The 14,592-nt window shown below is 32.6% G+C and overlaps 1 protein-coding gene across 4 annotated transcripts in view; it reads right to left on the minus strand.

Annotated features, from left to right (window-relative positions):
- LOC129942163 (poly(rC)-binding protein 3) overlaps nucleotides 1–14,592 on the minus strand; it is a 167,410-nt gene that overhangs the window by 34,803 nt on the left and 118,015 nt on the right. The window lies entirely within an intron of this gene.

Raw genomic sequence — 14,592 nt, forward strand, 5'->3', positions numbered from 1 at the left:
TTAATTAATTTGAACGGCTACTAATGGTTAAAAATTATGAACTCTTATTTTTAATTGACCGATCAGGTTGAACTTTTTAAACCTTTTCAAATTCGATATCACACGATTCATAGAATCTAGCTGACAATAATTGTTTTCTTTTCTTTTGGAAACAGATTGTCATTACCAAGATGAAGAAATCTTGTTGCCTTTTTCTGGAAATTTTATAAGGAAAAATTTGAGAGGAGATACGGCGGCAATGATCTTAAAGCTTTGAATATCGAAATGGGAGAAAATAAAACTCCACATTCTTGATGTGCGGTAAAAAAAAAAAGAATAACTATACTTGACTATTACGGATGAATTTGTTTGGGGGTGTAATAAATTGTCGAATTCAACAGAACAAAGTTTATAAAATATCACTGAAACAACAAAAGCCAAGAAACATTCCGGCGGTTTTAGAGCGATTCAAAACAATCTCGCGTTTTCTAAGATAATTCTTGAATTGATGATTAATTAGCGTTTCATTGACCTTTGGATTGGACGATAGTAAGAAGCCTCTAAAAATGCTGCTTTCCATACATTTGAACGGTGACATTTAGTGTAGGACAGATGAAAATCTTGCGCAAACAACTTTCTAGCAGAACAATTCTTTAGAACAATAGAAGGCTAATACATGGGTAACAGATTCATCATTTACAGTTTCATTTTTATGAGACAAATATGATACTAAAAATGTATTTCTACATTTTGAGCACCTTCATTATTAAACAATTACCTTATGCATTTAATATGCCAACAATTTGTTTAAATAAAAATGCCAAATTATCCCAGACAGACACAAGAATTTGTGCCATAAAGCTTTACAAGAAAACTTGTCTGCTGCCAACAGGTGAACCAAAAGAAAAATTCTATAATAAACTCAACAATTTTAAGGCCTTAACGCGATAGTCTAGTCAAAGAACCTTTAAATATGTGTATAAACATTTAAATTGCAATAAATGATCTCTCTCTGATGTCAAATCTTGCATCATATCAAGACAGACAAAAATAAATTTTTGAAACACGTTTCGCAGAAAAAATAAAACGAGCAATTTATTAATGTTCTTGTTTTGTTTTTGGTTCACTCAGTTGAAAAATTCCTAACAGTTTAGTCCGATTAGTTTTGAGTACGCTCGGCTTAACATTTAGTACAAAAATGCATTCATCTGGGTGAAAATACGATAAGGCTGTTTTATGTTTTGAGTCTTTTTATCAATCGCAGACTTTTTTTGCTTTTTTTGTTTAAATTATTTATTTAAGACCTCGATAAGTGAGTTTTGTTATCTCACATTCGCGCAATGTTATAAAACTGGTAAGAATAGATTCCTTTATTGACATGCTTTAGGTACTTGGGGAAGAAATAAAAATTAAGGAATTTAGTTGCTTCTGCGTCATATTCTTGCCTCTTGGATATGCACTTAAAAGTGTCGTATTGGAATAAACTAGCCAACAATTTATTTATTGTCAAGTCAAAAATTCTGCAAACGACACAAACTTCTTACAACAATGACAATCTCGTAGATTAATTAAATTCAATTTTAATGTAATAAAACGAAATCAAAATTCGCCCGGGCAGTGCTGTTTGTTACTTATTTTTGTTTTGCTCTTTTGTTCTTGTTTTTATAGTCGTCGTCGTCTAGAAATTGTCCGCCGTTGTTGCCTCGATTAAGTTCATTTGGATAGTTTTATTTTGTATGTTGTTGTTGTTGTTTTTGTTACACTGCTTTAAGCGCTACGCATGTCTGTCTTAAAAATAATCCAATCTTTCATCTGCTATTAGCTATTTTGCCAGCAATGCTACCGCTGCGTTGCTGCCACTGCCGCAGCCGGTCGCCGTCACCGCTTGTCCCAATCGTCATTCGCTAAAAATCCTCTTCAACTTGTCGTCGCTATAAACAGCAAATGCAAACGTTAATCTCGTGTGCTCTTTTTAATTGCATGCAAATATACAAAGAAATAGTGTTTTGATCTTGAATAAATATTTTGGTTGAGGACGCCGTCGAAGACGCGACGGTGAAAGGCGAACAACAACATGTACAATATACCGACAGCCAAAGCCAAACCAAGAAGACGGTACTGTTTTGCGAATGTTTTCGAATTCATTTTAGTTCAGCTACGCACAGTGGGGTAGTTTTTTGCGCTAAAAGGGAATATTTTTCAAAAAAATACCGATTTTTTAAGTAAAATAAAGTTAAGATGTAGAGAAGAGATTGATCGGAAAAATTAAGTTTTTTTTTCTGTACCACAAACAAAACTTTACTTTTTCAAAGAATTGTATTGGCCTAAATTAGATCTAACCCTTTTATTTTCCTTGAATAAAAAGTTTTTAAAATATGCATAACTAAATATTTTAAAATACAATCGAAAAAGTTGTTTTTAAAGCAACATACATAGTTCTTAACTAGTATGTAAATCTTTCTAAATCAAAAATTCTGATATTCACAAACGGTGGTGGGAGATATTCCAGGAGGGAGAAGTGGACGTTTGACGAGGAACCGATAGAAATAGTTGAGGAATACAAGTATCTGGGAGTTTTGATTGCATTTAACTTGAATCTAGAAACAATCCAAATTATCGGAAGAAAAGCGTGCTTTGTGTTCTTTGTGGAGAAGTTGCATTCTAAGAACTAGCGTTTCGCACATAGCTAAACACAAAGTATTTCGAGCTACCGCAATTGCAATACTGTTTTACGGAGCGTTAGTATCGATCGTTTGAAGCTGTGGAAAAGTTCCTCCGTTTTTTTTTATTAAAAGTACTTTCAAATTGCCAAGAACGACGCCGAACTATATGTTACATCTTGAAACGGGAATATGACCCCTCTTTTTAGACACACTTAAATTACATTTCAACTATGTGTCAAGAGTTTTGGAGATTGGCGACGAAAGAATTTCACGAATAGTACTCACACAAGCTATCAATTTTGAAGTTTCATGTGTTAAAGAGTGGAAGAAACTGGCAATTGACTGCTCAACTACTTTTTCAATAACAGCAGACGAAAGTATCGAGGTGCTTAACTTGAATTTTGATGACTTGCTGAAAAAAGACGGCAACATGATGTACGATAAGTTTATGAGTGAAGCTGAAGCATATATTTACAGATCTTACTACAGTAAAGTTAACCATTTCTTGAACCACAACACCACCTTCTTAACCAACCTCAGCGTTCATAAATTCCAATATTGTGCGATTTATGCAATCGCAAAGATGTATTTCATTTCCAGGGAGTTTGTCCAATAGGAGTTCCGAAAGCGCTATTTTGGGATAGATATACTTGGTTTAGAAGAAACGATCAACATCTTGAATGTATAACTATGTTGGGTTCTTCTGTATAAATACTCATTGAACGCTCTTCGCTACAGAACCAGAATAGTTGAGGAACATTTTTAAGGTTGTTTTGAAAATTATAAAGTTTATTTTATTGAATTGTATCTAATTAGCTTTTTTTTGTATGCATATATAAATCTAAAAAAAAAATATGTCAGTCTGGTAGACGGCCTTCGACCAAACCTTATGCATCAAGCATTTACAAGCTGTCCAATCCTAAAGCGATGTTTTTTTGGACTCATTAGATACATGGATTGGAGCATTGTCCATTTGAAAAGTCAACTGTTTTCAATGCTGTCCATTCATAAATGAAAGGAGAACACCATCCAACGAGTCTGTGTACATCTTGAAGTTCATCTTTGTTGATATGAAACAAATTGGCAGCTTTAAGTTAAAGCAAATGCTTCCCATACCATCAAAAATCCACCGCTGAAATTCAGCTTTGTTCGGGGAGCACTTTTCCTAGAAAGATCATACATGTAACAGGTGTAACAGTCAGGGCCATCCATGTTGATTTTCTTTTCATCAGAAAAAATTGCATTCCATTTAACCCTTTTGGACTGGCTAAGGATTCTGGCAATGTATTGTTTCGTAGTTGGTAAAACTAATTTGTCCTTGATTTGCCTCTTGAAGAACTTGGCATTTTTGTCTTCAATTCAGCTTTACCTTTTGTTTTTAAATTCATTCCACAACTGTTTCGTTTTTTCAAGAAATTGCGACCAACACACGCTGATCTTTGTATTTCTTTTCCAATTTGTCGGTTAGTAAGTAAAACAGGGGTTTGATACGTAAAAACATAATTTTATCAATTTCTTCAACGTCCAAGTGTTTTCCCTTTTCTATAATTGCTAAGAATTTTAAATTGTTAACTTTAATCACCTAAACTGATAAAAATACATAACATGAATTTAACATTTAATAAGTGTTTTCGTTACCAATAAAGCTGATACGCTTAAACGATTGCTTATTTGACAGAACAGACTATGAAGGAATGCGATTTATTTGCCTATGAACTAAAGCAAACAGCGTATTTTTGTTTTATTGTTTATCATATCTTTTCAAAATAAAGTAACGGGAATTTTTGTCAACAAATTTGTGAGAAAACAAAATTAAAACCAATTACACCGGGGAAACCCATTGCAATGCGCTTAAACGAATATTTACATCTGTATGAAGTTTTAAGAAACCACGAATTTAATGTTTTTATGACTTCGAATCACATCTTCAATTTAAACTATCTGGTCAAATTTTAAGCCTTCTTTATGCGTTTTTTTCTCGAATTATAAAAATAATGACGTTATAGATTGAAAAAGTGTTATTTGACTGTCAGAGGAGACCAATCTTGAAGACCAATGTTATGTAGCTCAAAAAATGCAAAACAAGTTTATCTTTGTATTTAAACTTAATGTAGGAAGCCCAACGATTGATCGTAAACTAAAATCTCTTTTAACGAAATCTCGCATCGAAAAATCTCATAGTTTTAAAATCTTTAATCTATAAATTTAGCGTGTGAATTTATAAATATTTTATTTCAATGCGAGATTACAAATTTCAAGATTGTTTAAAATATTGTTATGTTTGGAAGATTTTGATATAAGAGATTTCGTAATGCGAGATTTTTAAAACAAGATTTTAAAATACCATCAATTTTTGAAAATTGTTAATTTGTTCAATTATTTTTTTATATGTAAATGTTGTCAATTTTTAGAAAGAAACTAGCTGACCCGACACACGTTGTTTTGTCATACAAATAATTTCTAGAGAATATTTTGCTTGAAATACATAACTTGTAAGCGTGTAAGGATGTGGTATACATGTACATAAGTGGGAAAGATATAGAGCACTGTAAACGGTGACAAAATATTAAAATAACGAATCAACAAACAATTTTTTTTAAATCTATTTAAGGTAACAATTATTGTATCTTGAGATTTAATTCGTTGACATTCACATTTTTGGCTGCTAAAATTGCTCTTTCCGCCGGCCACTCATGATTTGTATATTGGCTGTGTACATCGGGAAATATCTGGTCAATGAGAGCATCTTGTGAATCAATAATTGTGCAGAAATAAACCGGTAATTTTATGCATGTAGTAACTTTTCCGTCGCGTATATCTAACATTTTTTTTTGAGAATATTTCAGCGAATAGATCTTGAAGCATTTAAACACGCATATTTACTCTCAGTTGTACTTTTTTAACATCACCTGAAAGGAGTAACAGAGTACCGCCAAATAGTCTGTCGTTGATTTTCATATCTTTCAATGTCCTCTTCAATGCCTCAAGCGAATGTTTGTGTGTAATAGTGCATTCATCCCAGATGATAATTTTTCACTGTTTCCGCACTGTGCCAAGGATGATTGTTTTTTTTGTATATTGAACAACACGTCTGGGTTATTTTGAATATTTAGTGGCAGTTTAAATACTGAATGAGCTGTACTGCCCCCATCCAATAAAGTTGCCGCAATCTTAGAAGATGCATTATTTGATTGTATTTTAGCAAGAATCAGCGAAATAAGGAATGTTTTGCAAAGTTCCACCTGGTGCATGCAAAAAAAAGAATCCATCTTGTCCTGCCGAAACTGCGACAATGATGTGGTCAAAAATGGTTCTTTGTTCTTCATTCATAAGTGGGAGTTGCGAGCAATAACCGCTGCAATTTCTACAATATATTGTAGTTTAATATTTAATTCAGTGTCTATTAAATAAGACGTATTTCGAATTGGCGAATGCATATCGAAATGACTAAGGTGGCAACGATAATGCAAAGATCGTAGCAATCAATGCTCCATTATACATAGCGTCCCTGAATATTATCCTAAGATCGGTGCACCGTGTGCGATGTTGATGCAATTAAACCATATCACTTAGGAATATAAAAAATAGATAAAAACCTAATTTTTTTAATTCAAAAGCACTGAAGGGGTTATTAGTACCATTTATATGTTTATATTTAAACACAGTGCGAGCGTTAGGAAAATAGGGAAGGATTTAAAAGGAGATACCGGTGCACATTGGTCTTAAAATTCTGAACATCAAAATGGGAGGGACAAACAGAGTTGGCCAAAGCATTCCACATTCTGGATGTGCGATTTAAGAAAGAATCTCTTTACTTGACAGTACGCCCGAAATTGAGCTCAAGGGTTAACTGATGAGCATTCCTAGAAGTAAAAATATCTATAAAACAACGAAAGGCATGAAACATTTCGACGGTGTTCTAGCGATGTAAATGCCTATGATTTTTAAAGCCTTTTTTTGAATTCTATCCAACAGATGAGAAGGGGCGAAAAATTTCTTGCATCGTCGGAGAAATCCTAAGCACCTGGCAGCATTTTTGGCGATATCGAATATGTGATCATTCCATAAGAGGTGATCTGTAATACACATATCGAGTACTGATAGTTGATTGGTTTCCTGGATGCAAGTGAAACTCATAGATAGTGGCATTGAGTTTTTGAAGCATTAAATTCTACACGGTTTTTGATTCCCCATTGGACAATGCTGTCAAGATTAGAATTTATTGAGCTTATCATACGCTGCCGTTGTAATTCCACATCCGAAGGACAAGGATGTGAATCCAGAAACGAATATAAAAAGCTGAGGGTACTGTTGTTGGCGAAACAGTTTAATGGATTAGAAGTGACAGACAAAAGATCGTTTATGAAGAAGTCGGAGACAAAACGGAGCCCTGGGGGACACCAGCATTTATTTTATGAATTTTAGACTTGATTATGCAAAATTTCATTGAAATTGGTTAAGCCGTTTTGGAGGAGTATGGCAACTAACACTGTGACAAGAGAATTTTATATATTAGATATTTTTGTAATGTAATTATTTAGTGCTTATAGATATAGCCGGCGAGGACAGACGGACGGAATCATCGACTCACTTTCAGACCTTTCAACCATCTTAGCTATTCTATTCGATTAAGATCCAGAATTCGAATTTTTTACGAATACAATTCTTGCCATAATTATAGTCTCTTTATGTGGTAACTAAAACGAAGCATTTTACAAAAATGTAAAAAATTATCCCTTGACATATTTCTTTTATCATTTTGTAGTGGTTAATATTCAACACCTTCCCAATAAAAATATTACATTTAAAAACCTCAAAAAAGTCCAAAAAACAAACCATTTTACTTTTTACACCTAATTGTGAGTTGAATTATTTGTTTAGCCCTTCAAAAATTAAAGCTCTTGAAATGTAATTTATTGACATGCAGAATCCATAACAAAAAGGGGAGCGACGTCGTCGGTTGTCTCGCGTCAATAGGCGAATTTGTGGGCGTATAATTTTATCTGTAACAAATTCATCCCCCTCAGACCCCTTCTTCATTGATTGATTAAATTTATTTTCTTGTTTAAAGACTGTTCTTTCCCACTGTACGTTGTCGTTGGTTGTTGTTCATCGGTGACAATGAACGCTTTGGTCTTTTTCTTCCACTACTTCTCTTCCGTCTATCTGAAGTTGAAGTACCCTCTTCTTTTGAATGTATCATTAAATGAGCAATCAAATAAAAGAAAAAAAAAAAAAACAAATGAGACACAAAAATTTATATTTTGAAACACAAAACAAAACCAAAATAAATAACAACCTAAATTAATGGCAACTGTAAATTACAATTGCAAAAATAGACAGCGGAGTGAGAAATTGAAGATACATCGGATTGGCATTGCGCCCGACTGACAATAAAAATAAAATTAAACAAAATTAAAAAAAAAAAACAAGAACTATCAGAACCTACACTAACTTTAAGAAGGCCAAGAGTTTGAGAGAAAATCGAAATGTGTACAAATGTAAAGGGTGTTTTTTTTTATAGAAGTAAGGAACATTAAAATGAAATACAACAAAGTGTTTTTTTGTTTTTAAACTGACAAGAAATTTACCCTATTCTAAAGACAATCTTCTCCTATTGTAAATAAATATAATTTCTGAATGTAGCCTCATCTAGAGGTTCAATTTTCGATGACTTTTTCGTACATTGTAACCATATATCGGTAATAACGAGATGAGCGACCTCTAAATGTTAATTTAGTATCTAAATTTATGGACGTAGTCCCATCTAGAGGTCTAATTTTCAATGATTTGACATTTGTGCCAGATATTGGTAATAACGCTGGAAATATTGTCCTTTAAGTAGACAATCGTACCGGTCTTATCCGCAAAGAGCGTAGACTACCAACATTACAAATCTCCACAGAAAATAGACAAGCACAGGCCGTCTTTAAATTACAAGATCTTTTAGGTTAAATTTTGCAGTTACTAAACGTTTCCTTTAATAAATCAATCGTAGCTTGAGTTAACAGACAAGTTACCCAGCCAGCTATCTTAATGAAACCACAGATCCTGCGATTAATGAACGAAAAGTTAGTTATCATGGCTCTGAAGCGGATTTAAGGGCCTTGCACATTAGAGCGAACAACGAATGGACGACCAAACGTGATTTTACACATTTCAAAAAGTCAATTTTAAACAAAAACAAATTTAAATTATAAGAAACCAATTGACACTTATGTTAGGATAATAAAATTTGCAAGACAATTTTGTAAAAACAATTTGGTAGTAACGGGTTGCAGTATGGTTGCTACGAACTGTCACAACTCTATTCGCGTTCCACATACACATAAATTGTTCGCCACTCTTGTTTTGTTTGTTTTAAAGGGTAATTATAAACTGACAATTCGTCGCTGTCTGTGAATAGAAATAAAGCTCATGTGAAAGAAATGTCAGAATATGTGAACATCCACAGTTCGTAGCTCATGTGTAAGATGCTTAACAGCGTTTAAAAAGAATCAAATCACTTGACAGCTGTCAAAATGGCCGTCAGTTAAAATAGAGTTGCCACCTTAAAGATCTATGCTTCTAAAAAAACACCCATTGACACTCACATAATTTAGGAAAACGATTGTCTGTTTTTAATTCACGTAATTAATTCAAAACTGGGTGATCATTGGAGCAAATATTATGTATTTATGGGCAGATTTATGTGGATACTTGACGAAGAACAAGAGACTCACTCGTCGTCGTGTCATCGTCGTCCGGCATTCACATTATACCTAACCTAGTCGTAGCTCTAGCTCTAGACAGAAAATGCGAATATGAATGCGTTCGATTCTCAAGACAGTTTTGATAGAAAAGCCACTTCATAAATAATAATTATAATATCGGTATTTCCAATGAGGTGTGGGAATATTAAATTTTTATTTACAATTTGTTGTTCTACACCAGAAGCTAAAAAGTTGCGCGGTGCGTCGCGTCGAGACGACAGACGGCACGGTGTGTGAGCGTGAAGAATAGAATGAGCGCGTTATGCTATTTGATTTTTGATGGATGGGATAGTATATTTATGATTGATCTTTGGAGACGCCCATTGTGGGTCGAGTGATTTTTCTTTTCTTTACTTTTTTTTCTTATTCTTCAAGATTCGATGATTTATTCATAGAACTTGTTTCGATGTGAAGATGATATTATTAGTTACCCGGTTTTTAAGTGGCATCTTGACAGCTCTGTAACATGTTGACTTTGAATTTTTACCGTACCGTTCGATAGAAATCTAGATTGACAGGAGACGAAAGAGGAGCTTTGTTTTCAAATCCAGAAATAGAGATGAATTTTATTTCTATTTGATATCGATTGATATGGGTACTTGAATATGACCAACTTCAAGTACTCATATCAATGCATTTTGATATGCACATTGGCAAACGTGTTTAGCTTGGTTATTAAAAATCTAATGTGTCAAATAAATGCATAGTTTGGTCTTTTGACAGATGTCATCTTTGACATTAAATCTCAATCGTTGTTTGCCAAATATTTTACTATTTCATTTCATTTTTAGAATTGGTTCATTTTGTTACTTTGTATGCAAGACACGGGTGGTCAAATTTGAACTAAATTCAAAACACATTCGGTTGCACTTTGTTGTTTGTACAAAGAAACAGACGTCTGCTTCTTTCTATGGGGCAATCACATGTTATGTACATTAGACTGCTTCAATAACAAATGTCTTTGCTTTTCAATGAAACTAGCTTTTTGGTTCAGTAAAACAAAACAAACAAATAGTTTGGGAGATTTTGGATGTTATGTTTCAGAAATTTGAATGGTCTCGAAGGACTTTTGCACATTTACTAATTTGCGCACTCCTTTTTAAAGTTAATTAGGATTTAATTGGAATATATAGCTGACTCAACTATGTATCTCTTGGATAAGCTATACAATTCGCTATGAGCCACCTCTAAATATCAATTTTAACAATCTGAAATTTTGAAGGGTGCATTATTTCCAAAAACTCTTACTCAGAATCACTGAAATTTGAAGACATTATGTTATTTTTTTGGAAGCAGTCTAATGTCCATAGTACATGTCAATTTGTCTGTTTTGCTTTTAAAAGTCTAACAACGTATTTGGCTAACGTTAGCGCCATACGTTTTGTCTGAAAGCTACACTATTTATGAGTTTTTTGAACCCTTACTTGGAGAATTTACCGAGTGGGGTTACAATATTTTTTGTTTTGTATAAATATTTGGAGAACAAGTTAATAACAAATAAATCATACGCAGATGACAAATTGTTAATGTTTATGTTTGTTTAATGAAAAATCACTAAAATAAAAGCATATTTTTTGTAAACAAAAATCATTAACACATTTTATGTTTTTTTCATACACACAACACAATTTATGTTTAGAGGTTATGGAGACAGTATGAAGAAATGTTCTGGTCTTATAGGAAGTGGGAAACGTTATTTTACCACAAGCATTTTAAATAAGCCTATGTAGAATTCAAAAACAAGAATTCATTCCAAGCCACAAACAGTCGTGAAGTTTGACCGCTAGAATTTTGAACACACAAATATGTATGTGTTTCAATTCTCTAAGCAAACGTGTTTCGAAATAAGAACATTGATTTTGTTATATTTTACGTGTTACATAATTTCAAAAATTATTTAATTGTCAAAATTGTTTGACAATTTTGTTTGCGATAAAAAGGCTGTTAAAATATAAGTTTAAAACATAACAAAATTTAACATTTAACAAGTTAATTGATAAGTTTTGATAATTGAACATTTAGAAATGTCAATCAAAAATTTCATACTTTTTTGAAAGTTAATTTTTTAAAAGAAAGAACTTCAATATTCATCAACTACAGCCATGGACGAAGAAAAAGCACTGTTTAAGAAAAATAATAAGTTAATATTTCATTTGTTTTCTCCTGGATTGTTGTCTAATCTTGACGTATCAGAAAAATTTGGTGAACCACTAAATTTTTCGTGTAAGAGGAAGTCAGGGTTTTTTGATAATATATTTTACAGTCTGTTGCATGACTTCGATACGAGTAAATAAAGCTATCACAAAAAAATGTTAGTTTGACTCATATCGCTTTTTATCTAAAATAAGTGAGGAATTTGATGAAAACACATCGAATCAAATTTTCTGTTTCTGGTTCGGGTCTCCGACTTGTGATGCAAGGAGGAAGATAAAAGCATTTGATGAATTACATTCTCATTGGTTGCCAAACGATGTTGTGAATTTTATGGTGGCTGTAGTCGTTGTTTCGGCTTTGCTGGTTCTTTTGATAGAGAACCTATAGGCAACGCTACTGATATTATTATTTCGAATCCGTGAAACAAAATTGTTTGCACGGTAATACCATTGATACAACTCATTGGCCAAAAAAGCTATTTCTTCTGTATACAGTCCCTGACTAACTACATATTGTTTCCAAGATCACACTTATGAATTTAGCATTAATTTTTGTTATTTTTGCCGTTAAAGCAGGATTTCCAAAAAATCTTCGAGATGTTTTTCCGCCTTTCGTTGTCCCTACTTCTTGCGTCACAAATTCTACTCCCTTTTGTTTGTTGTTTTAAATTTAATTCTGATTTTCGAGATTTCCAAGCTTTGAAATCTATTTGGATGAACGTATGCGCGCAAGGGCACGTTCCTAAATGAAGAGCTTTTTAATTGGATGGCATATTAAGGACTGTATTGCAGATAAGTTGTTCATTTTGGGTTGTTTTGCTCCACATATAAAGCTACTCGAAGAGGATATGTTTGTTACAGCCTGTGCCAATTTGCCATCTATCATCGTAAAATATAACCGAGGTATTATATATTAACCACCGAATTATAACTCTCTACTTCCATTCAACTGCAATGGCACAATCGATGTCATAAACAAAAAAAAAATCTGATGAATCCGGGCCAAAAACAGAAAATGGTTGCTTAAATTCACTCTGCCCCGATGAACCACCACAACCCCATATCTTTAAAAGTGTAAGCTGAATATTGTTTTTGAAACCGAAAAACGCTTCTATTTATTATACTCAAAATTCTATTTGCTGTATGGTCGATAATTACGGCAATGGAATAGAAGCATACGATTCTGAAACTTTGACTCTTTATGGATAACACTGAACCTTTTAATATTTTCTTCTATGAGGGAAAAATAAAGTGCCCAAGATCATCTGAAAATGTTCCCTTCATCAAAATCACGTATTTGTTTTACAAACTTCGATTCGAAAAAATACTGTTTTATATTTTTGCTTAAGCCTAGTACGCTGCTGATGCGAAACGAAATTTCCCATACAAAAATGACATGACGAAATCATAAACGAAAAATTTCGCTGTGCTTTTCGTTTTTAGTACAATTCTCCACTCTTTTCGTTCTCAATTTAATTGCCCGGTATATTAATTGCTTGCGAAATTTTGACGTTTAATTTATTTATTGGAAAAAATTGTTTACAAATCAAAATTGAAAATTGTTTACTCGTGACTTTCGGTGTTTTTCATTTTAATATAGATATAGACTCTATAGATATATAGACTCTACACAAATATTTTTCCGTTGTGGTTTTCGTTTTAATTTCGCTCTACACTTGGAGACCACCGAAAAATTTCGTTTCGCATCAGCAGCGTTCTAGGCTTTAAAATGAGTTAAAGGGCTTGTTTTCACTTCTGTTACAATTTGTTTTATTTGAATTTGCTCTTAATGTTGATGACTTTCATGTAAAAAATGTTCAAGGTTAGTTACTGTCCTTTTGAAAAATAAATTGCAAAAAACTAGTCAATTTCAAAATTAAGTTAATTAATTTTCACCACTGATAACTTGATAGATCTATAATGGTGCTAACTAATGGTTACAAAAAAACTTTAACTTAGATACTGTTATAAGTTAACCAGAACGAAAATTCAAAGGCAGATTGACTGAAATTCGATTTTTGACTACATTTAAAGTCTTCTAGAAAGTCAAGCAGAAAGCTGGATTTGTTTTAACTACTATAAAATTATTTTTTATAAGATTTACAATAGTGTAGGAAGTAGGAATCCAGCAACTATTGACCCCAGACATTTCTTTATGTAATTTACTGAAATGTAAAGAATACACATCAAAAGTTGCAAAAAAACTGACCTAAATTTCGATAATTTTAAGAAATCCACATTGAGTTAACTGCACTCGAGACCCAGGCTATGCAAAAAATTTAAATTGATTACATTATGTTTTTAATCAAAAAACCAAATTAAACAAATTGTGAAAATTGTTTCACTTTTTTAAAAATAAGCTATATTTTTATATAAATAAAATTCAATGAACCAGGTTCTAACTTGTAAATAAGAGAATTTGGAAATATTGAAAATCATTTTCTTAGGACTTGTTTCTTTACGATTTTAGGAATGTGTCCTATTTCCTTGTTAAATAAAAATCGGTTATAACGAAAAATCGGTTATTAGAAACTTATCCCGAAGTCCCGGCCGAGGTTTATACAAAATGTACTAACCAAATATCGGTTTTAACGATATCGCCTATATCGAATTATCGTTTATAAAGAACTATTTTAAATGGCATATTTAAAAATGTATCGCTTATAACGACCATATAAAAAAAATAAGTAGACATTGGCAATTTCGCGCATTTAAAATGATAAATTATGGGAATTCCCTTTTTTTGTTGTGTTTATACTAGAATTTCTGAGAGAAACTGAAATAGTCATACTCGGTTTAATGTGTTAGATTTTTTTCAAAATGAGTTCAAAGCGTAGAGTTTTTTACGATTGAAGAAAAATCTGCAATAATTTCAAGACTCGAACTGGTGATTCCAATAAAAGTTTGGCAGCAGAGTTTTCTGTATCGGCGTCAACAATCACTACCATTTTCAAAGACCGAGAGAAAATTAAGAAGAATTTTGAAGAATCCAACTTAAAAATAAAAAAAGTTCGATGCAGTCAACATCCCGACATAGATGAAGCT

Source organism: Eupeodes corollae, chromosome 1, assembly GCF_945859685.1.
Source record: "Eupeodes corollae chromosome 1, idEupCoro1.1, whole genome shotgun sequence".
NCBI classification, from domain to species: Eukaryota; Metazoa; Arthropoda; class Insecta; order Diptera; family Syrphidae; genus Eupeodes; species Eupeodes corollae.